We start from the raw sequence: 25,667 nt of genomic DNA on the forward strand, positions 1-25,667 counted from the left end.
AAGCTCAAGATTTTTCTGTGTACTGATTCCATAACTGAGTTCATTTCTTCATAAAATTTAGAGGTAAACTGGAAAATACCCAGAAAACTTCAATCAACTGCAATCTATTTCCTTTACTCTCTGAGATCATGGGAACGCATGAAGAACTGACTTTATCACCTGTTTTTCCCCACTGGGTAAACTGAGGGGAAAGAGCATGCACCTGCCAAGCTCACAGTGTGGAATGTACACACAGGTGGGTCTTTAATAAATACCCTTCAATGGAGGGATTAGAGGCTTGCTTGGAAAAGCAGGGAACACATTTAAGTGACGACTCGATGACATCCAACATATTATACGTCAGCCAGTTCCTTGCTAAAATATCATTCAAAGGAAATCTTTGAGTCTCCTTTAGGTTAGGCATTAAGTTTTTAAACCCAGAATTTTGAGGCAAGATCCGCCCCAGGGAAAGGGGAGTGGTTCGGAAAAACATGTAGAATTCAGGTGGATCAGTGACGTCAGGAAGAAGCAGCGAATTAAGGGATAGGGAGCAAACTCACCTGGAGTAGCAGAAGCTGCACACAGGTCAAAGGTCAAAGGTCAAGGCCTCAGGGAGTTCCCCCGACGCAGGAAAGTGAAATGCCCACTCCTAGGTTCTCATGGATTCGTATAAGGGCTCAGCTGTTCCTGCCTTTGAGGTGAGATGAGGGACAAACCCTGTCATGCACAGCTGGGGTTGACAGGAAGCCAAGGCGCAAGCTGCCTCAGGTGTCAGAGCCAGCACGCGGGAATCTCCCTGTATTTCTTCCCTACATCCCCTCCCGCTCCCCAAGCCTGAGACACCTCCAGCCTCACTCCCCACCTTCTTCAGGCCCTCTCGCTCTTAACAGCATCGGTCTCTATGGCGACCTGAAACCGCAGTTCGCATTGGCCCGTTCAATATGAGGGCCGGGCCAATAGGGAGGGCCAGCCTTCTCCTTCCGACCAATGGCGTTGGCGGGGAGCAGGTCCGGAGACGGCGGCGTGCTGACGTTCCCGGGAGCCCGGGGCTGGCTGGGCAGGCGGGCAGGCGGGCTGGCGGCTGGGCGGGCGGCGGCGGCGGCCTCTGGGCAGTAGAGGGGGCTCCGGGGCTGAGTCCGTGTCGACGCCGGCCGCGGAGGCGGCACCATGGGCACTGGGTAGAGGGGCAAGTTGGCCACCGCCGCCGCCCGGGGTGGTGGGAGAGCAGCTTCGGGGGAGGGGGCGGGTGGGGGAGGGAGGGGCGGGCAGCCGCTTGGCCGCCGCACTTTTTTAATTTTTTCGGGTGCCGCAGCGACGACCCCTCGGCGCAGATGTCCCTGATCCCCCAAGCGACGACGGGCGCTGCCTAACCTGGAAAGTAAGTGTGCGGGCTCGCGGGAGGGCGCGAAGACTCCTGCCCCCGAGACCCCCGGCCCTCGCCCCCTCGCGCCGGAGCCGGGACCTGCCTGTGAGGGACGCGTGGGGGACGGGCGCCTCCCTCCCGTTACTTCGTCCCCACCGCCTCGCGGCCGCCTCGGCTTTCCTGCCCCGCCTCGTGTTCCTGCCCGCACTCGCCTGCCTGCTCCCCTCCCCCCGGCAGGCGCACAAGTTTCACCCTCCATTTGCTTTTCCCGGCTATTACTCTCCTCCGGTCTCCCCTGCGCGCCGCGCACGACCCTCCCCGCGTTGGCTTGTTCGGATCCAGATCCCCCAGCCCCGAACTTGAGCGCCTCGCCGAGCCCTCCCGGACGTCTGCCTCGAGGCTCACCCGCTCTTGCCCGCCTGGCACGCCGCCCAGCGCCCCCGACACCCTGGGGCGCCCGCCTTCCCCAACCCTCGGGGCGGTCTGTCCGTCCCTCCAGCCCCAGGTCCTGCGTCCTGGCCCCCTCCCCTTCCTCCCACGCCCCGGTTGCCTGCACAGTCTCGCGTTTGCCCCGCGAGTCCCGCGCTCCTGCGGGTCCTGCCCACCCCTCTCCGTCCAGCGCGCCCCTCGCTCTTCGCGGCGTATCCTCACGCTCCACCCCTCCTGGTTCCCCAGCCTAGAGCTTCCTCCGCTGCTCTCCTGCGCCGCCGCTTCCACCTCACCCTGCCTGGAGTTAAACCGGAGCTGCGGTACCCCCCCCCGCAACCCCGGGCCGTTCTGGAGTCCCTGCCCACCGCTGGGGCTGCCTGGTCCTCTTTCCCCTACCCGGGAAACGAGGGGATGAGCGACGGGGCCGGAATTTGGCTGCGTGTTGGCTGAGTGCGACAAACTGAGAGCGCGGGCAGTGCAGGCGCCGCGGCGGCCGTGGCCGCTCGGGGCGCAGCAATAGGCAGGTGGGTGGGTGGGTGGGTGGGTGGGTGGGTGTGTGTGTGTGTGTGTGTGTGTGTGTGTGTGTGTGTGTGTGTGTGTGTATCCGGGGGGGGGGGGGGACGCGCGCCGCGGGCTCCTCGGCTGGCGACAGATTGTGCAGGAATGCGAGGAATGCACCAGGGGCATAGTCCACTCGGCCCGCCGCGGCTGCACTAGCGCCTTCCTGGCCCAGCTTTCGCCGCTCAGCCAGAGGTCACCGGAGCATCTTCGGAGCTGGTGAGCCTAGCTCCACTCCTCTCTTCCCCTTGCCTCTCTCCATGCGGCAGAGGGGAAGCGCGGCAGTTCTGTTGGGCTTCAGCTAGCATTTAGCCTGGGTTTTTGCTGCATTGGTCTCCAGGATCGTGAATTTGGGGTGGATGGCGGTGTAGCCAAGGTTATTGATCATTGCACAAGGTTCTTGGCAAGTTTGGTTTGCAAGATTTGAATAGTGCCTGTTTTTTACGAGGGTTTTCTGAAAACCTGCAGGAAAGGTGCCTAAGGTTCTTAGAGTAATGAGCTTGCAGCCAACGCGTTTTAGCACTATCAAAAATGTCTGTTAATGCTCATGGATAGGGATGTACCGCAAGAGAGAACTTGAATGCATCACTTTGCTGTCACAAGAATTGCAATTTTTTCTCGTCATGCTGGGTTGTGTTTAGACCTCTTATAATACATAATGAATAGAAACAGAGAAGTAGTGTTTGGTCAGCGATGGGACAGATAGAACTGTCTGGTACAGTTAAATTCGGGGCGTGTCAGTTACCATTGGAAGTAACTGGGGACAACACAATCATGTATATTTCAAGATGTAATTTATTAGTTGAGGTCTCAGTTCTTTTTGTTACTGAGTTTGAAAAAATAAATGCAGCCCTCCAACTTTTAGCTAATGGTAATTATATATAAAATCAATAATAATTAATATAGTTTTTCGTCAAATTTTATTTTCTGTAATGCAGAAAAGCACATTTTCGACAGACGGTGTGTTTCTAGAATTGGGCTTAGATTATTACATTTTAAAAGGGAAAGTAGAAGACCGCTTTGCTTTTTGAATGCAGTGTGTTGCAATGGAAGTAACATCTTTTCTGGTACCTGTGAAATAGTTATGGAAATGGCAACATTACAATGAGAACAACCGATGTCCAAAATAAGGTTTCTGGATGTTGAAAAGCATACTATGTATGCCTATATTTGACACAGTTTGCTTTGGAGGTTGAGTTTACTACAAGCCTCTCCACACTTCGTTATTTTTGTATCAGATTCAGGAAAATAATAAGTTGATTGTCTAGCTGTCTTCCAACACCTACTTTGTGTGAATCAAGTGCACTGAAAAGTATAAGATGAGTACCTTTTAGTTAAGGACTCAACAGAAAGGAAAAGTAGAAAAAAATGAAAAAACTTTGCACTGGGAAAGGTTGTGTGTTTTAACTGCTACATTGTTTTTTAGGTAGGTCCCTAATCTGTAGACCTTCTTATTTATAGATTTAACTCTAAATTGGAGTTAGTAACACTGTGTAGGATATTGGGAGGTGTTTATGGATGCTAACAGGAAATTTGTTATGTAACAATATCATATTACAGCAGAGTTTAACACATGCTTATTTGACTTGATGTGAAGATTAGAAAGTAAAAGTACATTCAGTTTCTCTGCTACCTTAGAAATTGAAATAACTCATTCAAGTATATAATGTATATATGTGATTGGCTGTGCAAATAGTTTTACCTGCTTCAGGTAAAGGTATGCTTTCAGTTGGAAATAGATTTTAGTTGTTACAGATACTTGAAGAGAAGTAGCTCTAAAACTAGTAATCATTCACAATCAAAAATAACATAAATTGTGTTTTGATGATAGTATATTCCCTTACCAACCCCCGCTATTATATAAGTAGAAGGTACTGCATTTCACATATTAGATGTTATACTGAAGATTCTAAATTGTGGAATTAAGTGTCCAGTTTTCTTAATTCTTAACCTATACTGGTTTTGAAGGGAGATAGGGGAGCAGGGTAGTGATGGGAAGCATAAGAGAAGGTAAGCAGAAAGTAGGAGCAGCTGGCGTTCATCCAGGAAAAAAAAATGTTACTGCTGCATTTACAGGCTGAATAAATCAATCTATTTCAGTGAGTAGTTCTGATATAATTTGACTTAAAGAAACTACTCCCTAACTCAGTTTAATAAAAACTTTAGCAATTGTATGACCTTGAGTAATTGAATTAAGTCTATATTAAGTCAGAATTGCAATTTCTTATTTCTATACAAATTGGGAAAGTAAATTTAATTTAAAACTTTTAAATTCACTTAAAAAAACCAGTTATTGCCAATTTTAAAATTGAATTCTTTCCTTGTTGTTGGCCAAGGATTGATTTAAATAGAGAATTGTCCCATCACCAATCATTTGGGAAGTCCAATCTCTCACCTGACTGCTTTGAAATTTTAAAGTATTTTGAGAATGCTCTATAATCTGGTGGGGTTCCCCCCTGCCATTTCAATCAAGGGGTAAATCTCTAATTTGCCTAATTTTAAAATAGAATTATAATAATGAAGTCATACATGCATTATTAACTGGAAGATAAAGTAGGGGTTATTCTAGGGTTATTCTGGGGCATAAACATTCATGGAATTGTATGTCACTTTGGAAAGCTGCCTTCATGCCTTCATTGTACTGGGAGATAATTACTTCTTCAATGTCTTAAATGGTTTTGTAGTGCCTTTCCTGCGCTGAAAGGGGAAGAAGAATCTGATACAGGACACCAGTGGACTGATCATGTTTAGAAAATTAGGTAACTATTTCATGCCCAAACTGTAACTACAAAGAGCTGCAGAGAGAGAGGAAGTAAAACTTTAAGATACCTGAATGTGAGACTTCATAAACTGCCAGTAAGTGATGATCTCAATCAGCAGATCAATTTGATGCCCAGCTGTAAGAAATAACAGGCTCCTTTTAGGATAAGGAGGTGAGGGCCTAAGTGACAAAGAGCAACAATTCATGTGCTTGCTGGTTTCAGTTGAGAAGTTGCACAACATTCATATGTTGTTCACATTATCACTTTAATAAATCAGTGGAATTATCTTCATCTTTTGGGGGCTTTGTTACCGTAACTAATTGGGGATATTACATGATGGTGCTTTTCAGTGAAACTTAGAATACTGCAGACATTCCATTTGTCACTGGTCTAAGTATTTTCTTTTTATAATTTAGATTTACTGTTATTTGGTATACTAATAAATGTTAGCTACATTGCTGATCATTTGATTATTCATAGTCTTGATATTATAGTTTATTGTGACTAATACATAATGATTCACTGCATATGATAAAATGCCATTAGAGATTGGATTGTAAAGTTTTAATACTATAAAATATATAAATTAAAATATGGAAATGTCTGCATTATTTTAAGTCATGTCATTATGAAACATTTTTCATGAACTGTACAATGCCTGCTGATTCAGTAGATGCCTGTCCCTCTAGGTAGATATAATATCATATAGCCCTCATTAAGTCCAGAACTCAACAAACAAAGGGTGAGTAGGGAGGGGGTAAGTGAACCAATAACCCTCTTCAACTGCCAAGGCATGTTTGCTTCTATCATTATTGTCTATGTTAAATATAAATTTGGTGAGTTGTAAATATCCAGAGAAGTTTATTCTGTTCTTCCTTAATCTGGATCCCTTCCCCTGCCCCCTTTCCCCGACATCAAACACTACCACCCAATGCATCTGTCTGCTTGGAGAGGCAGAGAAAGCCTCTTTTCAGGAGCCATTTAATATTGAAGTTGATGCTTAGTGTTCCAAGTTGAATTTAGAGTGGATGCGGGTTTTTGTCATCAAAATGGCATTATATATAAAAGGTAAAATGTGTCGTTGAAGAGGGGTCATCAGAGTACTCTGTAGGCTTTGGAGGCCTGGCCTGGAACTTGGAATACAGTTTTTCATACATGCCACGGCTGACTTACACATAGGCTTTTAAAACACTGGGAAGTAGTGTCTGAAATTCTGGTCCTTTGTAAGCTCTCTCAAATTGCAGACGGGGAGGTGAAAAGCACCCTACTCCAGAAATTAGGATATCTACCACTGAACCTTATGGCCCTAATAAACCATTTAACATTTGGGTTATAGCTTCCTCCTTTTAAAAATGCAAGGTTTTGGGGGCACTTGGGTGGCTTAGTTACGCATCTGACTTCAGCTCAGATCATGGTCTCTGGGTTCCTGAGTTCAAATCCCACCCCCTGCTTCAGACTCTGTGCTGACAGCTGAGCCTGGAGCCTGCTTTGGATTCTGTGTCTCCCTCTGTCTCTGCCCCTCCCCCACTTGTACTCTGTCTCTCTCTCTCTCTCTCTCTTTCTCTTTCTCAAAAATAAATAAAAACATTAAAAATAAATACAAATAAAAATGCAGGGTTTGGGGTGGCTGGGTAGCTCAGTGAGTTAAGTGTCTCTTATTTCAGCTTAGGCCGTGGTCTTACAGTCCACGGGTTCAAGCCCCACGTTGGGCTCTGTGCTGACAGTGCAGAGAACCTGCTTGGGATTCTCTCTGCCCCTACCCTGCTAATGTACTCTCTCATGTGCTCTTTCTCTCAAAAATAAATAAACATCAAGTAAAAATGAAGGGTTTGGATTGCATTGCTTTGCTCAGGGTTTCCAAAGCCCTCCATGCTTTTGCTTTTTTTTTTTTTTTTTTTTAAAGAAAAGTTTCCTAAGCATTAGTTTATGTAATCAGTCTTCTTTCTCCTTCCCCAAATCATAGCAACAAAGGAGTTGGAGTTCTCTTTTGGGACTTTTGAATCTCCTTCATGGGCACCTTAAATTGTTTTGTTTTTTTCTTTTGTAACAAGATCATTTTGGGAAGTGAGAGGAACGGATTAATGTACATAATGTTTTCACGGTCTTTGGCTGTCTACCCCTAACCCACCCCTCATCCAGGATTAACCATGGTAGTTTAGGTCGGAAAAGGTCCTTGGACTTTCACCTTGACACTGGGTGAATCCATAAAATGTATCAGTAAAGCAGTGAGGTGTCTGCTTAGAAGTCAGACTGCCATAGTTCAGTTCTGTCTATTTGCTAGGTGTGTGATGTGCTAAATTATATAAATTCTATAGATCTCATTTTACTCATTTGTAAAACAATGATATAAGTATCCACCTCAAATGGCTGTGAGGAATAAATGAGTCAATGCATGTAAAGCCCTTAAAGCTCAGGGCCAGCTCTTAATACATTTAAACCCTTATTCTTGCATTGTTGTACTTAATGATACTTTCTGTAGCATCTACTATATATTGGGCAAATTATTAACTTGCTTTCTTTTATCTTAGTAAATACGATTATGAATCTAAATAAAATATTTCAGGGAAAATATAAACTACGAAAGAGAAATTATGAGTTGGATAGTTTGCAAGAGATTGTTCATAAGGAAAAGAATCCAGCAAAATCAAAGAAGGGCCTTTTTAAAATAGGGAAGTTATAACTTCTTGGGGTGCTTGGGTTGCTCAGTCGGTTAAGTGTCTGACTTTTGCTCAGGTCGTGATCTCGCTTGCGTTCGTGAGCTTGAGCTCCTTGTTGAGCTCTGTGCTGACAGCTTAGAGCTTGGAGTCTGCTTCGGATTCTGTGTCTCCCCCTCTCCGCCCCTTCCTCGCTCACACTTTATGTCTCACAAATAAACAAATATTAAAAATATTAAAAAAAATAAAATAGGGGAGTTACAACTTCTTTAGTTAGGCAATATGTAAAGGCACGTAAAATACCACTAACCAACACATGTAGGAGGTTTGGTTGAATAATTCCTTAATAAACGTGTTTGAAAGGTAAAGACTGATAGTATTATATTTCAGGGGCCAGAGTGGAAACGCTTGCAAAATGTAAAGTATCTTTTAATTATGTATATAACTATTGCATTTGTAATTCTAATTAGTATCATTTTATACAATGTCTTTCCTGGTCTTTACATGAAGAAAGTGTTAGTGTTTTTTTTGTTTTGTTTTTTAATATAATTTATTGCCAAATTGGCTTCCATACAGCACCCAGTGCTCATCCCAGCAAGTGCCCTCCTCAATGCCCATCACCCATTTTCCCCTCGCCCCCACCCCCCATCTGCCCTCAATTTGTCTCTCTGTATTTTAGAGTCTCTTGTGGTTTGCCTCACTCCCTCTCTCTACTGTAACTATTTTTTCCCCTTCCCTTCCCCCATGGGCTTCTGTTAAGTTTCTCAAGATCCACATATGAGTGAAAACATATGATATCTGTCCTTCTCTGACTTATTTCACTCAGTGTAATACCTTCCAGTTCTGTCCACGTTGCTGCAAATTTCATGATTTTATTCAGAAAGTGTTAGTGTTAATCATATATGCATTTATGGCCTAAAATGCAGCTTGTAAATTAACTTTAAAAATATATATATACATTTTATTTTAGAGAGAGCACACAAGCCAGGGAGAGGGGCAGAGGAAGACAGAGAAAATCTCAAGCAGGCTCCATGCTCCGCACAGAGCCCAATGCAGGGCTTGATCTCACCACCCTGGGACCATGACCTAAGCCAAAATCAAGAGTTGGATGCTCAGCCAACCGAACCACCCAGGCACCTCTTAAATCAGCTTTTCAAACTGATGTTTCTGTCCAGAAATGAGCACTTGAAATTGACAGGAAATTGCCAAAGCAATGAAAGACTAGAAATTTGGAAGATACTTAATGTAATAAACCAAGAGACAGTGGTGTAAGAGATATAAAGAGTCTCTTGTTCTGGACCTGGCTGGGTTACTACATAGGTGTGTGTCCCATGAGTAAGTCCTTTACCTCTGGGCTCTAGTTTTCTCGTGTATAAAATGAGGGAGTTGAACTAGATGCTCTCTAGAGCCCTAGTACTTATATTTCACCATGCTTAGAATTACATGTTGTCATTCTGTTTAATTTTTCCCTCAGCAGAAATGAGGACTGTCTTCTCAAGTATTTATTAAAATTTACTTTTTAGGATAAGGGGAGAAAGTTGAAGTTGTATACATGAAATGCTCAGCTCATAAAAATATAAGCATTGTAGCCAGACAAACATTTGACCTAATGTTGGCTGAGTCAGTGGCTAACCTCTTGGATTCATTTGTTAATAGCCAGTTTCCTGTGCACTTTTGAGGCTTAACCCCTAATTGAGACTAAATTTTCCGGAAGTTGGATAGAAACAGAAGGGGGGTTTAGGTGGTGATTTGAGGGGACTAGTCTTGTTAAAATGAGAAAGACCCACTTACCATTTGCTTTAATTTTGTTTTGTCCTCAAAGACACGAACTGAGAGTTGTTCCTCTGAAAACATCTTGCTTTTCCATAAATACTTTATGTTCGTAGGAACTCACTAATTCATATCTCATTATAGAATATAGATCTCTTTCATTTAACTCTAATCTTTGCATGCAAACAATGTACAGTGTTCGGAAACTGGTGGATTCCAACAGGATGATATTCTTGGATTGTGTTTTTTGTTTTTGTTTTTTAAAGCAGTTAAAAACTCTGTTGAGGAGAGCTTCTTCTAGATCCTGCTCTCCCCTACAAAGGGGAAAAAATCCTTATAGAACTTACATATGTATACATCCATAAACAGTAGTTTAAAAATATTGAGATCAACTGTTTTCTTTTGCTAATGTAATCAGTACATTATTTTCAAAAGGAGAATTATGTATGTATACTAATGTATGCAGTATTAATTTTCAGTGTCATGATCAAAGTAAACACTTGAATAGGCTTTTCAGTTTCCATACCTTCACAAGAATTAGAAGCACTCATGTAAAATGGAAACCAGTAATAACCACTTTGAAGTGAAGCGCATCATATGACACCTGTACCCTGTATTGAATAGGAAAGAAGGACTGATCTAGCTAGTTAGAAGTAACTTCTTATTCTTGAATACTACCAAGGGTTCAAACAAAGGGACTGAACACAGTTAGTGCTTCATATTTACTGGAGCCCTACCACGTATGTGTTTTGTTTTGGATACCTCTTATTTAAAATGTTACACGATTCATTTTAGCTCCTTTCAAGCAACATTCATTAATCCCCTGCTCTGTATCAGACTGCTAGGCCTCATGGCCAAATAATGGTTTCTGTCAGGAGTTTTACTTGGATTCAGTATTGAGAGTCTCCATCTTTAAGGAATTTGTGATTAATTTTACCATCCAGTTGGGAAAGATAATACACATGAACTGGAAAAAAAAAGTCCTAGAAAACTTTGGTATATAAATAAACATGCAAAATTTTTCTGTAAGTGTTAAGAAAGAGCTGTAAGATGACTTTGTATTAACTGGGTTTTAGCTAAATCTGCTTTTTTGGTATGTGTTGATACATTACCAGAATCTAGATAGACAGCTGCCTGCCTTAACCACTGTCTGTGGCTTTCTTTGGAAAAACCTTGCGTCTGAAAAAGTACACTGTTACCAATAGTAAGGTAGAGATTTCAGAAAAGGTTTTAATCATGAACTTGATTATTTGGTTATATTTCTTAGAGTACTTTACCAAATACCTTGTGTAAAATGATCACAATGAAAATGAATTCTTGATGAAAAACCATAATTTATGCTTCAAGACTTACCATTTTAAGTAAGTTCTTTTTTTTAACTTCTTTTTTTAAATTTTTATGTTTTTATTTTATTTTTGAGAAAGAGAGAGAGAGAGTGAGAGAGAGAGACAGAGTGCTAGTGGGGGAGGGGCAGAGAGAGAAGGAGACACAGAATCTGAAGTAGGCTCCAGACTCTAAGCTGTCAGCAGAGAGCCCGATGCAGGGCTTGAACTCAGGGATGGGGAGATCATGCCCTGAGCCACCTAGGCGCCCCTTAAGTAAGTTCTTATTTTCATTTTCATATAGCAGTACTTTGGTTTATTGTGTTTTGTGCTTTTCTTTATTCTTTATGCAATTTATGTGCCTTTATAAGTCCAGACTCATTATCTATTATTGAAAATATCCCCTTCCGTTGTTATGAATAAACAGAAGAATGTTTTGAAAATCTCTTGTGACATCTGCTAGAATAAATGGTCTCATTGAATCTTACCTTAAATCTCAGACTGATGTACTGTTGGGAATTTTCCACTTATTGTCAATTTGTCAATGACTGAATAAGCAGAAGAGTCAGTTTTTTTTTAAAGCACTGAAAAAGGAATCCGAAAACCCAATTGGACTTGCACAAGAACTGCTATTATTTTGAGACCTGTGATAAACAACTCAGCTGTTGAAATGTCTAATTCAGACTGTCAGCAGATGAAAAATTCAGACTGTCAGTCTGAAATCTTTAAACAGGCTATTGGCAGGTGTCAGTCTTCAGAAGTATTGTTTGTGGGTCATTCGTTTGGAGCTCTGAACACAGTTTTCCATAGAAGCAATATAAATCCAGAAATTCAGCCTCCTAAAATATAACTAGAATTTAGAATATATTGGTTCCCATTGTCCTCCTCTGAGCTCTTCAATGGCAGGGATTTTGTCTTTGTGTGTGACTTATTCTTGACCTCTAGTCTTTCTAGATATTTATAAGAATAAATTGTGTTTTTTTAAATAATTTTTATTTGAGTATAAATGACAATGTTACATTCATTTCAGATCTACAACATAGTGATTCAACTTCTATGTTATGCTATGCTCACCCAAAGTGTAGCTATCATCTGTCCCTATGCTGCACTGTTACAGTATCACTGACCTATTCCTTATGCTGTCCCTTTCATTCCCATGACTTATTCATTCCATAAATGGAAGCCTGTATCTCCCCCTCCTCTTCACTCAGTTTGTTCACCTCTCCTCCCTCCTGGGAAACATCAGTTCTCTGTATTTTTAGGTTTGATTCAGCTCTGTATTTATTCATTTTTTTAGACTCCATATATGAGTGAAATCATGGTATTTTTCTTTCTCTCACTTATTTCACTTAGCATAATATCCTCTATATCCATCCATGTTGTTGCAAATGGCGAGATCTCTTCATTTTTTAATGACCATGTAGTATTCAACTGTGTGTGTGTGTATACACACATACATACATACATTCACCACATGTGTTTTATCCATTAATCTATTGATAGACACTTGGGTTGCTTCCATATCTTGGCTATGTGGATTATGTGATATTTCTGTTTTTAATTTTTTGAGGAACCTCCATACTATTTTCCACAGTAGTTGTACCAATTTACATTCCCACCAGCAGTGCATGAGAGTTCCTTTCTCTCCACATCCTTGCAACACTTGTCTTTTCTTGTCATTTTGATGTTAGCCATTCTAACTGGCATAAGGTGATAGCTCATTGTGGTTTTGATTTGCATTTCCCTGGTGATGAGTGATGTCAAGCATCTTTTCTTGTGTCTGTTGGCCATCTCAATGTCTTCTTTGGAAAAAATCTGTTCACGTTCTCTGACCATTTTTTAAATCAGATTGGGGTTTATTGGTGTTGAGTTGTAGAAGTTGTTTATATAATTTGAATATTCACCCTTCATCAGATAAATCCTTTGCAAATGTCTTCTCCCATTAATGAATGAGTTTTAAATTACAATTTTGGAATACCTTCACCAACTACTCTTGGATTAACTTCTCTCTGCAGCCCTCTTTCTTTTGTAAATTATTTTTGTAAACTGTTTATCATGCACATTTCAATGGCAACACTGCATTTGCCTCATAGAAAAATTACCTTTGTAATACAACTTGCTAGATAATTTATCATATCAAATTCCTTACTAAAAATCCTCAATTAGAAGATGTTAAGCATATTGATTCATATTCATATTAATTTTAATCGCCTATATTATAACTATGGTGAAATGAATTTACATAGTCCTCTTTCTCGTACTATTCATATGCAGATATCAAGCACCAAGACCAGCTTGGTCAGGTTTTGGCAGTATGACATTGAGCAAATTTTCTGTGTCCTTGTGTTTTGTAAATTAGTAATAACTTTTATATACCCAGCTGATGAATTGAGGTCAGGAGTAGGTGTAATTTTAAGCACATGAAGTTTTTCTAAGGAAAAAGTTTATTAAAATAGTATGATTTATACTATAAACCTACATAAACATTAAAAATACTAAAACAGGAAATTTCATAGCTTGTTTTAGCCCAGTGGGTACACCAAACCTTTGTTTGATTTTAATAGTGCAGTTGGAAATACTCTTAAGACATTTTGGTGGTCCCTCCCCTAACCTCAAGTAATCACAGTGGTAAAATTTGAATAAATAGTAATTTAAAAAATAAATCTTAATTGTGAAATTATTTTGAAATCACATGTGGCTTTAAGAAATAACACAGAGATCCTGGGTACCCTTTACCTAGTTTCCTCCAATGGTAACATTTTGCAAAACTACAGTACAGTGTCACGGCCAGGATACAGTCAGGATACATAACAAATTCTATCACTACAAGCATCTCCTATGTTGCTCTTGTAGAGCCACAGCCTCACTTCTCTTTCACCCTCACCCCCTCCTTAATCTCTTCCAACAACTTAATTAATTTAATTTAATTCCATTTCTATAATTTTGTCATTTTAAGAATGTTACATAAATAGAATCATATAGTGTGTGACTTTAGAGTTTTGGGTTTTGTTTTTACTCAGCATAATTCCTTAGAGATTCATTCAGGTTGTTCTGTATCAATATCTCTTCTGTTTAATTGCTTAGTATTACATTGTATGGATGTACCACAGTTTGTTTAATCATTCACCTATGGAGGGACATCTGGGTTATTTTTAATTTATGATAATTTTAAGCTTACAAATATAACTGCTATAGATATCTGTATCCTAGAAAATGCGTAGGAATGAAATTGCTGGATTGATTTTTTTTTTTTAAGATACTATTTTTAAGTAATCTATACCCAGTGTGGGGCTCGAACTCAGAAACCCAAGATCAAGAGTCACATGCTCCACCAAGTGGAGCCAGACAAGTGCCCCTGAATTATGATTTTTGAAAGCTTTCTTTCTGTGATTACACACTGAATTACATGAGGCCTCATGTAAAGTTAGGTAAATTGCCAAAACTTGTCTGTAAAATATATAGACAACTTGTCTATAAAACATAAAGTCTTTTATCTTTTGTTAGTGTTTTACAAATACTACTCCTATAAGTTTACCTTATTTTTAGCAAAACATCATTCATTTTAGGTGGATATCCTGAACTTGCTTTGTAGCTTGACTTCAGTGTTTGTTTTCTGTTCTGTTTTGTTTTGGACAGCAGGTATACTTAATTTCTGGTAGCAGTACTGTATTTTTAAATGCAATTCTTGATGTTGCATTTATTTGGAATTTCACCTATGTAGGATGTACAACATTATAAGTAATGTTCTTCCCAAAAAAAGGTGTTTATTGTGTACCATGCTAACAGGCAAAGTGGGGACGTAAAATGAAGACATCAGTATCCTTGTATGTGATTGGAATTGATCCAGCTGTCAGGTAGAAGACAATAAGCATACCTGGTATTTTTAAAGGCAAAGACTCTTTCTTTCCTAGGAGAGAAGACATTTTTTAAAGCATGATTCTCTCACTTTCTCATCTTAACCCCCTGCTTTTTGCATGATTACATACAATTTCTGCTAGAAAAAAAAATGCTGAAATTGTCTAGCCTAAAGTCTTTACTATTAATAATTTGATTTTTTGAATTAATGTCCTTCTTATCTTGAATGTCAAATATGTTTCTTCTCATAGTTTAAAATACCACCAGATCTGTTAGTTTTATATCTTGTTCTGTATTGCTTATTTTTAGTATAATACATTTATCAATGCTTTTAGCATTCATAGTCTTCTGCAATCCCAGCTGAGAAGACAACTGATGATCATGAGCAATCCTAAAATATAGCTTATCCAGTAACATTCTTTTTTAACACATGCTTTTAAGGATTTGATCCTTTCTCTATATTTGAATGATATAACCTCAGCACCTTTTAATTTCACTGAAGTATGATCTTCCCAACAATTTGTATATTTCCTGAAGGCTTTTCTCTAGGTGACTAGTGTGCCCTTCTCTGTCTCGTGAGCCCATGGTTCTTTTCCTTCAAGATCTAACTCCGTGACCCCTTCCTAGTGAAGCCTTCTTTGGCCCTTCTTTCTTACCATTTTGCATGTAACTCTGCTATGAACATGTGTCACGTTGTGTTCAAGTTGTTTCTGTGTCTCTGTTCATGGCTATGTTGCAAGTCCTGCTCAGGTTACTGTGTCACAGCCATCATTGTAGCTCTCACTTAGGAACGTGCCTGCCATATATTATGCCCCAGCTGCGTGCTTTGTGTGAATGAACAATTAAATACTTTGTTTATGATCTTAGTTGTCCTGTCTCCCCTAACCTTCAGTGACTCCTGGTTGTTCACCTTCCAGGATGGCTTCAACACTCCATAGCCTGCCTACCATTTAAGACCCTTTACAATGAAACCCTAATTATTCTCCTTCCTGAGCCTTCCCCATCAGCAAAACTAGTTTCTACTTGCTGTTACCTGCTTCCCTGCACCGTAGGTTTAAATCTTTCAGCCCTCCAAGACCTGGTTCAAATATTTCCTTGTATGGGTGACCTTCTGTGACCACTCTGGTTGACTGTTCTCTGTCCTCCAAATGTTTTTACTTGTACTCTTTTTTTTTTTAATTTATTTATTTATTTTGAAATAGTGGGAGAGAGCACACAAGCAGGGGAGGCGCAGAGAGAGTGGGGGAGAGAATAACCCAAGCAGGCTCAGCATGAAGCCTGACTCAGGGCTTGAACTCCTGAACCCTGAGATCATGACCCCAGTTGAAATCAAGAGTCAGGTGCTTAACTGACTGAGCCACCCAGGTGCCCCTGTGCTCTGGCTTTTAATGATAAACTTCCCATGGTGGTTTTTCTGTTGTATTGGATTGTTCATCTCTACCTATTAATGTTTCTGTTGTCTCTTTCTCCCAAGTATAGTCTCTTGAGGGAAGTGTCCTTGTCCTGCACATGTGCTATCCCAAGTGACATTTTTCAAGTAGAGGTCACTCAAGAAATAGAGGTTGTATCTGCTGGTGATATGGGTAAGCAGGGTTAACTTTTAATTTAGGCATACCAAAATGTCCATGAAAAGGCAGTCTCTCATCTGTCCTTTCATTGAGTTATTTGCAAAGCACTAGCATGTACCAGTCTTTGGTATATGTCACTTAGATATTTTGGTGACCTCAGTAGCCAAATAAGCTACATCAAAATGAAGCTTTGATGGTTAGTTTTTAAAGACCCCATCTGTGAAGTAAGGTGTATTAAGTGGGGGTTTTGCTCCTGTAAGTTGTTGTCTTATATATATGTGTGTGCGTGTGTGTGTGTGTGTGTGTATATATATATATATATATATATATATATATATATAGTACTGTCACATACTGAAAAGAGTGAAAACTGTAGCTGAGAAAACAAAATTTACCTCTTGAAATTTGTTTTAACAAGGAAAAGGTTATATGCTTCTGAAGCTACAGAAATGTTGATGTCCAATATGGTAGCTACTGACCACATGGGCTATTTAAGTTTTTTAATTAAAAGTTTAGTTTCTTATCCTTACTGGCCACACTTTAAGTGCTGGATAACTTACAGATGGCAAGTGGCTATTGTAATGGATAAAGAATGTTTCTGTCACTGCAGAAAATTCTGTTGGAACTGGTATAGAGAGTTGCTGGGACCAATTATAAATAAGAAAATTGTAGATGCTTTCAGAATAACACAGCAAGATAGTATAACTTTACAGTCTTCAAAGCATTTATGTTCATATTTATTTAATCTTTTTAATAACCATAAAATCGGTGATATGCTACCTTTATTTCACATGCAAGGAAGTTATGAGCATCATCACAGCAATAAAAAGTAACTCTTAAAAGGGCATTAGGATATACTATAAGTTCAGTTTGTGGTTCAGTTCTTCATACTGAAAGCAATAGTTGTTATTTAGTAGTAAATACTTGATTAATGAATTATGGAAAGCATTGGATGTACATGAATGTATTTTATTTTTGCTTTCACTTAAAATCCCATCAAGTTAAAAAAAAATCTCTTGGCTTACCTATTGAAATTTTCAAAGGAGGTCAATGAATTCTAGTCAATAACCTTTTTTTTTTTTCCTGAGGCCTAGCGCTAGGTGTGAGGAGGGATGTGGAAATGAGGCAGAAAAGGCTTACTTCCTTTGTTCATGACCTACAGTAAGGATATTAGCTCTTAGACGTGACATTATAGTAGCAATTGAACCTCAGAGATCCCAGAAAATGTCATTATTGATTACAGAAAAGCTTGATCGTCTTCACGTATGTAGCAACTTCAAGCTGGCCAGAGCCTTTTGCTTTCTATTCCGTCTACATGCTGAGACCTGTAGGGGCAGCAAAGTATAAAAGGCAAAGAACTTGTCCTCAAGAAGCTTGAATTAAAACTGCTATAATTCTGGGGATAAAAGAAGGAGGACAGTTGTGCTGAACACCTTCCATTTGTGGTTTTGCTTTGAAAAAAATTTGTTTTTAATTTTTTTTTAACGTTTATTTATTTTTGAGACAGAGAGAGACAGAGCATGAACGGGGGACGGTCAGAGAGAGGGAGACACAGAATCTGAAACAGGCTCCAGGCTCTGAGCTGTCAGCACAGAGCCCGCTGCAGGGCTCGAACTCACCGCGAGATCATGACCTGAGCCGAAGTCGGCCGCTTAACTGACTGAGCCACCCAGGCACCCCGAAAATTTTTAAATTAAAAACTGCCTGGAACACATAGAAGTTTGAGTATATGGAATAAGTTAATCCCACATGCAAAATATGATTCATTTAATGTATAGACTATCCCCTTGCTTCACAGTCATAGGGAAGTTAAGGGTCAGAGTCCTCCCCCTTTTCTTGTTTTTTCATTAATGCTGACTTAAGACACAGAAATTTCATCTTAAATATCCATAAATTAACTTCAAAGCAGAAATGCTGATGTAAAATTTGAGTTACTTTAAATTGATATATTTTAACATTTCATGCTTTTTAAAATATTTAACACATAACAAATCTATGCTATAGGTTATAGTTTTTTCACTGCTTGCAAGAAACGAGGTGATCGACACTCCTCATGTGAATGCATAGGCTGTAAGTATTTTGCAGGTCGCTTCTGTGCTCTGAATCAGTTGGGTTGTAAAGACAGAACTGACAGAGTCAGTTTGAAAATAGGTTTTCATTCACCTTTTTTGGATTCATTTTAATTTGCAGTTTTGTACTAAGCTGCTTAAAGCTTTTTGGAGCAGAGAAAGAGCTGAGGAAGAACACATTTTCATTATATATCTTTTAAAAACCATTTGATAAGCTATATTTAAGTTTTGGCTATCTGTAGAATGAGCCTGAATAATTTAAGCATGTTTAATTTTTCAATAATCAGAAGTGTTTAAATGCTTTTGTTAAGTTTAATGTGGTAACTTAAATGGAATTACTTTTCAATGACTGGTGCTGCTTTTCTTTGAAATAATGCTTAGTTCAATAAATGGCAGTTAATAGAAGGAAATCATCCTGATTTTGTAACTGTGGATAAGACTGGAGAAATATTAAAACAGGCATTCATTGATATTTAGGTTGGATGCTACTGCTCATGTCAAATCAACTAGAAGAGGAGATGAATCTTACTTCCAGTATGTCTCCTCTCATATGTGTGATGAGCTCCTGTTACTGCAGTGATGTGCACAATTTGAAATAAAGCACAGTTCTTCGTGTCAGCACTTGAAGGCCTTTTTTTTGACAACAAGCAAAATGTTAGACATTTCAGTGTGAATAGCTCTCATGATCCAGAAAATACGAGCAGACAATTTAATTGTTCTTGACTGTAAAAATTAAATCTGATACTAAATTTAATCCAGGAATCTATTCATGTAGGATTTTTCCCTTATTTTAAACAAAAATTAAACTTGCATGTCTAAGCAACTACATTGATGTAACATTCAGAAGAAAATTCGTGCTAAGTGATTTATCACCCATACTTCCTGATTATTAATTAATCCTATTCTTTGACTTCCTTGCTCCATCCATAGCCTTCATCTTTAAAAATCTTTCCTCCACTAAGCCCCCTTTTGGGTTGTGATTATCTCTTAACCTCCAAGGCCTGGAAATATTCCTCTGTCCTGGGTGGCTGCAAAAGTGTTTATAAAAAGGGGCTTAGGCTGGTGGCCTGGGACTTTGGGTGGACCGTGGTCTTAAAGCTGTGTTTGTAAAAAGCATGGTGTTTCTCAGTTAGACTTTGACTTTGACAGACAGAAATTCCCAGCTGCAATGGGCTTCCACCGGTGTTCTAAGGAAGACAGTCTTTTTGCCCTTCCCTCAGCAGTTTGAGGCTCTGTTCCAGAGTAGGGATAGGGGAGGAGGATCCAGGGGAGGTTTTGTACCTTTCCCACAGCAGCCACTCTTCCCATGTACCAGCCTTGCACCTAGTGGGAGGCTGTCTCAGGACTCTTGTGGTAGCACCTGGAGGTCCATGGAGAAGAACCTGAGTGTGAATTCATCTCTTGTCGTGGGCGATTTCTGGGTTCTCTTGCTTGCCCACGTTTGGACTTTAGCAATTTGCTAAAAATTCTGGCTCATTTCTTACCAGCATTCAGCAGCATCTGCCCTGGTAAGCCAGACTGTCATTTGAGGTGCCTCTCATCCTTTAATTCCAGGTTAATTGGTTATACTGAGGTTTCATGTCTTTGGTGGATTGGAAGAAAGCTGTGAATTGGCAGATTGTGTGGTGTTTTGTTGCTGCCATCAGGGTGAGATCTCTGATCTTCCTCTCTCCTGGAAGAAATGTTACTTTTATAGCTGCTTTGAAGAAGATAATCATTCTACTTGAAATGCCAAGAACCCCTGGCCCCACTTTTTAAATCCTTTTATTAAAGCTTTTTAATTTTTTGATAACCTATTGTCCACCTCCCTACTAAGTTGTCAACTAAATGTCATGAAACTGATCTTATTCTTTTTTTTTTTTTAATCTTTAGCACCCAGCAGAGTTACTTGGCACAGAATAGGCACTCTAAGTCTTTGTAGACATTATAGCTGCATTTTAACTTAAGTAAGGACATTATTGTACTTAAATGATGGCAGCATAATCTGTGTCCTACCCACATTCCATGGCACTCACCATCAGTTCATTATCTGTTAACCCAACAGAGCCCTGCTGCAAGCCCCTGGGACTTGTAGTGTAAAGGCTTTCTCTGCCTTCAGCGTTGGGTCAGGTGAGAAGAGCCAGGAGGTTATCACCTGTAGGAGCCCTAACAGCCCTCAACCATTAACCAACAGGAGCTGGACCAGTAACCTCTTCCTCACCCCTTGCAGGAAGTATTTCTGAGGCCCGCCCTCTGTAGACTTCCAGAAGTCCCCAGCAAGCATGGGATCTGCTTGCTCACAGCACTAACCTGCTTGCTAATGCACCCTGTATTGATGTCCTTCTCTGGCCTATCTTGTCCACTTCCCAAGTCAATTATTTGTACTCAAATCCTTGTCTTGGGGTCTCATTCTGGGGAATTTCAACTCAGTGAGACACAAGTCACATAAATATTTAGACATTTGAAGTGGTTCTATGTATTAGGAATAGTTTATAGAATCAAGGAGATTTGAGTGTATGCAAACTTTATTATTTTTTTGAGAGCAGTTACAGCTTTGAACAGATTTTCAAATGGTTCTTTGCTTTCCCCCCCTCTCCCAAAGAGTTAGGACAAACTGCAATAAATGAAAAGAAATACCCTGCCTTTTTCTCTTTAGCTTAAGAATTGAGAGCAGCTTTTAGAAAACTGGTACACTGATTCTGTGTAGATGCAATGAGGAAATCACTGGGGCATTGTAGATGCACATGTAATCATATCTGAGTGACTAGATTTTAAGGTTAGGATTTCAGGTTTGCATTTATGTTGCTGGTTGTCATCCACATGCACAGCAAAAATGGGCTGTGGTGTCACATTTTATAATTTTCTGTACTTTTGAATTAGGGTGCATCCTCTGAAGTTTTAACTGAAATAAAAAATAGTGTTAGTCTTAGAATAGAAAACTGCTATTTTAAATACAGAAAAATCCACTGTTAAAATGCTTCTTTTCAGGTTATAAATGTGATCCATACTTTTGTAGAAAAATCTTAAACCTTTTTTTTAACATTTATTTTTGAGAGACAAACACAGCACAAGCAGGGGAGGGGCAGAGAAGGAGAGAGACACAGAGTCCAAAGCAGGCTCCAGGCTCTGAGCTGTCAGCACAGAGCCCAACGCGGAGCCTGAACCCACCAACTGCGAGATCATGACCTGAGCCAAAGTCGGAACGCTCAACCGACTGAGCCACCCAGGCACCCCTGTAGAAAAATCTTTAAATGCAGACTTAAAAGCAGCACAGAAGAAAGTAAAATCTACCTATATTTACCTGCATCCAGAGGTGACTGCTGTTGCCATTTTATTGTAAATAGTCAAATTCCTTTTTAAATTTATTAAGCCACACACCTCATGATCCACACTCAGTTGAGGATAGCATTGTTGTTGAAGTGAATGGTTATAGGATTAAAGCCTTTCAGACCAGGGAAGGATGTTAGAAATCACCACCTGGATGTCTCAGTCAGTTAAGCATCCGACTTCTGCTCAGGTCATGATCTCAGTTTGTGAGTTCGAGCCCCACGTTGGGCTCTGTGCTGACAGCTCAGAGCCTGGAGCCTGCTTTGGATTCTGTGTCTCTCCCTCTGTCTGCCCCTCCAATGCTTATGCTCTGTCTCTCAATAATAAATAAACATTAAAAAAAAAAAAGAAAAGAAAAGAAATCACCACATGCAGTCCCTTCCTTTTCCGGGTGAATGACCAGAGCTCTGAAGAGGTAGTCACTCAGGTTCATGTGCATGCCTGGATCAGGAGGCATAGGTGCTCTCCTCAAGTAGTTGTGTCTAGGTGTATCTGCAGCCTAGTCATCCTTTGTAAGAATAGGCTTTGCAGGTTGGGCCTTCCAAGCTCCTGAAGAGTCCTTCCTATGATGGATGCCAGATTATTCTGGGCATGCCACACCCCTAGTTTACTTCTTAAGGTAATCAGTCTGCTACTTCTGTGGTCCCCTTGCTTTAGGTTACTGTGGGTGAATTATTTGGAAGACTAGACTTCAGGTTGAGTTGCAGGAAACAGTGGCAGGTGTGTGGCATCTTTGGAATCTGTGTTACTGATAACATTTTTGTCATCCAATCTCCAAAACACATCTAAGTCAGAAAGCTGAAAAACAGACCCAAGCCTTAGCCTGAAGCTAAACTAGATACCGTGTTATAACCGCAAATTATTAGCTAGGTCATAAAAGATATGTTGACCTTACTGGGCGTTACTATCTCTTTCATTTCATGGATTAATTTTGTGTTTGATTTTATGTTTTAGTTCATAGGTGTTCTTTTTTAAGCTATGTATAGTGATTACTACATTATGCTTTTTAAATTTTAGGAAGTACTGAAGAAAAAAAAAAACATACATGCAAGTGGTATGGAATCCACACGTAGCCCTAGATTTGGCATTCAAATGTCTTCAAAAAATGGAATCAAACTATTATGAATATTCAAAATATACCTTTTTCTAAAAAGTGAACACAAGGTACACAGTTTCCAGAATGACTCAAATATTCAGTTTAAGATGAATCAAGTAATTGATCCCTAGATCATTCTTTCTCACCGTGTTACCGAAACATTCAAGTGGCCTCTCTATCTGTTCTTGGACTTCAGCCTGACCAAGAATATCTTTCTGCTTCATGTTAAATAGCTGGTCTTAGTACTTAAAGCTTTCGCCTAGTGATACATTGTGATGTTGAAAGTAAATATGAGAAGCTAAACTAAAGATACTATTGAACTAAATCTTAGGTCCTAGAAGTTACATAGAAGGAATTGGTGAGGTGGCAATGAATGATGTGCTAAAGAAATTTGCATCAGGATTTGTCTTCTGCTCATGTAGTTCAATTAGTTTGTTGCTTCACGCATCATATCTTATGGTCATTCTATTTAAATCTAAGAATTAAACTTGGAGGTGGTGACAGGGAAGGCCCATGCATGCTATCTAGCTAGCCAATTTAAAATTAGTCTCTTGGGGCACCTGGGTGGATCAGTTGGTTAAGCATCCGACTCTTGATTTGGGCTCGGGTCACAATCTTGTAGTCGTGAGATTGAGCCCCATGTCAATTGAGCCCTACCCTAGGGCTTAAGGTAGGCCAGGTCATGCTCTCTCTTTCTAAAAAGAAATATAAATAAATAAAAATAAAAATCTCTTAAGTGGCACAGTCAAACCCTGCCATAATAGTATTAGTGGGATACAGAAAATTCAGTCCTGTGAACTGTGTAGTTGGATCAGTGCAAGGTTAATGAACTGAGCAAGGTGAGTCTGCCTACAAAGCTAGGCAAGCACAAATTCTGGGAGTTTGGGTGCCAATTCAGTTATATATACATTTTTTATATGTGAATTTACATTATCCTAATGTGTTAGTTGTAAGGCACTTTATCACAATATTTGGCTGTAACTTGTTTGTTATATAAAGCCTTTCCTTCATAAATTCCAGACTTGTTCCTATCCTGCATGTGTTGGTGAGCAAAAAGAAATTCAGAATAGGAACCAGTTGGCATCCATTAGTCTTTATATCCAAGAAAAGCAGTAAAACCATTATCAGTAATTACAGAAATCTTAAGTGCTGGTTAGGTGTCTCTGATTTTGGAACACTGGCAGTGACCAAATATTTAGGTCTGGAGTATGAACCTGACCTCTTGGTTTGGCCAGAACCTGTCTTAAACCATTAGATGTCTTCATGCATAGTTCCATGCCTTATATGGAGGACACACATAGGAGATCAGTGTACTCCATCAGCTTTTAATCTACAGTCTGCCTGCATTATGTATACCAAGGAGAGGAAGAGAACTTGTTGACAGCAATAGATGGTGGGCACAGTTGTTTCAAGGCCACAGGAAACTCTCAAAACTACTGGTCCTGTCTGATTGCATAGCAGCATCCTGGGCAAGGTACCATGTTTCCCATTAGCTAATTTAGATGAGAATTCAGAACTTTAATCTCTCCCTCCCACCTCCCTCCACAAAAAAAATTTAAAAACAGGAAATGATCTAGGCCAACTCAGCTGGAGGTGTGCTTTTTACAAATAATTAGAAGAAAATCATGCCAAAGTGAATGAACTACTTGAGGACAGCAGAAATATCAGCTCTTGTAGTATTGAAATATTAAGTATGGCTTGATTTCTTTGGAAGTCAAGCAGCAAGGGACAGACACTGTGAAGAAAAGCGAAGTATCAGTTTCATCGCAGGGGTCCCTAAAAGTCTATTGTCATATTGATCAACTGGGATTAGACTGAGGTTCAATTCCCTGGTAATAGTTTCCTGATTTAAAAAATGACTAAAACTCCATTCCAGTTAAGTCATAGGAACTAACTTCTGAGGTATGCAAATAAATAAGCTAATAACTATAATAATGCTTCATATATGTAACAGATAAGCCAGGGACAAAGTTTATTCTCCCAGCTCTTATGTTCTAGAGAGATTTCTGGTTCAGGCTAAAAACACTTTCAGTGTTCTAAAATAGACTGGCAAAGGTTAGAGATCTTCAGTTTGCAATTTTGTTTTTGAAAGGGTGTGGTTTGAAGTTGAACTCCAAATGTTAGCTACAAGATGTGAGGTCGTTGAATAAAGACGAATTTTGACTTTATCCCAGACTATAAAGATATTTATTTAGATTATTTTGAGTTTTTAAAGAGAAACATTCAAAAGATTACTTTTGTACCTTAAAAGTGTCACATTATGCTGTATGCTTTGTTTCTTCATTCAGGGAGTTAGAATATTGTAAGATGACATATTCACAAGCTGGTAACTTGCTGTTAATTGGACTTTCAAAGTTTAATGAACACTTTGGACTGTGCTGACCACGTGACCTTTAAATTCTTTGCACTCAAAGATAGACAAATGTTTTAGAAGTATTGTACCTAACTGCGGTACTAATCGAGATAAATGAAATCATCAGCAAGTGTTTGTTGTCTGCCTGCTGTCCACGGCTTCTTGGCAGTATCTCCTCTTTTTCTGTAAAATAGCTTTCTAAATATTTTTGATCAAATCACCTAAGTTATTAGTAATGACTTAAACCTCAATCCGCATGGTGAAGCACAAAATATGAACTGTACCTAATATTTTGGTAGTTATCCAAAAACATAATTTGAAGTGTAATGGGTGAAGGGGTCAACAGGTACAAATTTTCCAGTTATAAATAAGTCCTGGGGATGTAATGTACAGCATGCTGACTGTAGTTACTAATACTGTATTGCATATTTGAAAGTTGCTTAGAGAGTAGGTCTTCAGAGTTCTTATCATAAGAAAAATGACTTTGTGACTGCATATGGTGATGAGTGGTGGTCATTTCCCAGTATATACAAATATCAAGTCATTACATTGTACCCCTGAAACAAGTATAATGTTTTATGTC

General features: G+C 39.7%; 2 protein-coding genes across 11 annotated transcripts in view; one reads left to right on the top strand and one right to left on the bottom strand.

The window, feature by feature from the left end:
• Window positions 1-834, bottom strand: part of CCDC148 (coiled-coil domain containing 148) — a 255,802-nt gene extending 254,968 nt beyond the window's left edge. Inside the window, exon 1 of one of the 2 annotated variants that reach the window (XM_027055723.2) lies at window positions 540-834. The gene's annotated coding sequence lies outside the window, so the exon portion shown is untranslated. The remainder of the gene's footprint in view (window positions 1-539) is intronic. The other variant, XM_053215108.1, reaches the window with a different exon arrangement.
• Window positions 835-1,199: 365 nt separating this feature from the next.
• PKP4 (plakophilin 4) overlaps window positions 1,200-25,667 on the top strand; it is a 236,744-nt gene continuing 212,276 nt past the window's right edge. For 7 of the 9 annotated variants that reach the window (XM_053215098.1, XM_053215104.1, XM_053215101.1 and 4 more), the window contains exon 1: window positions 1,200-1,357. The gene's annotated coding sequence lies outside the window, so the exon portion shown is untranslated. Of the gene's footprint in view, window positions 1,358-1,890; window positions 2,296-2,408; window positions 2,549-25,667 lie in introns of those variants that run through there. The other 2 variants (XM_053215099.1, XM_053215100.1) reach the window with 2 other exon arrangements.

Source organism: Acinonyx jubatus, chromosome C1, assembly GCF_027475565.1.
Source record: "Acinonyx jubatus isolate Ajub_Pintada_27869175 chromosome C1, VMU_Ajub_asm_v1.0, whole genome shotgun sequence".
Classification (NCBI taxonomy): Eukaryota; Metazoa; Chordata; class Mammalia; order Carnivora; family Felidae; genus Acinonyx; species Acinonyx jubatus.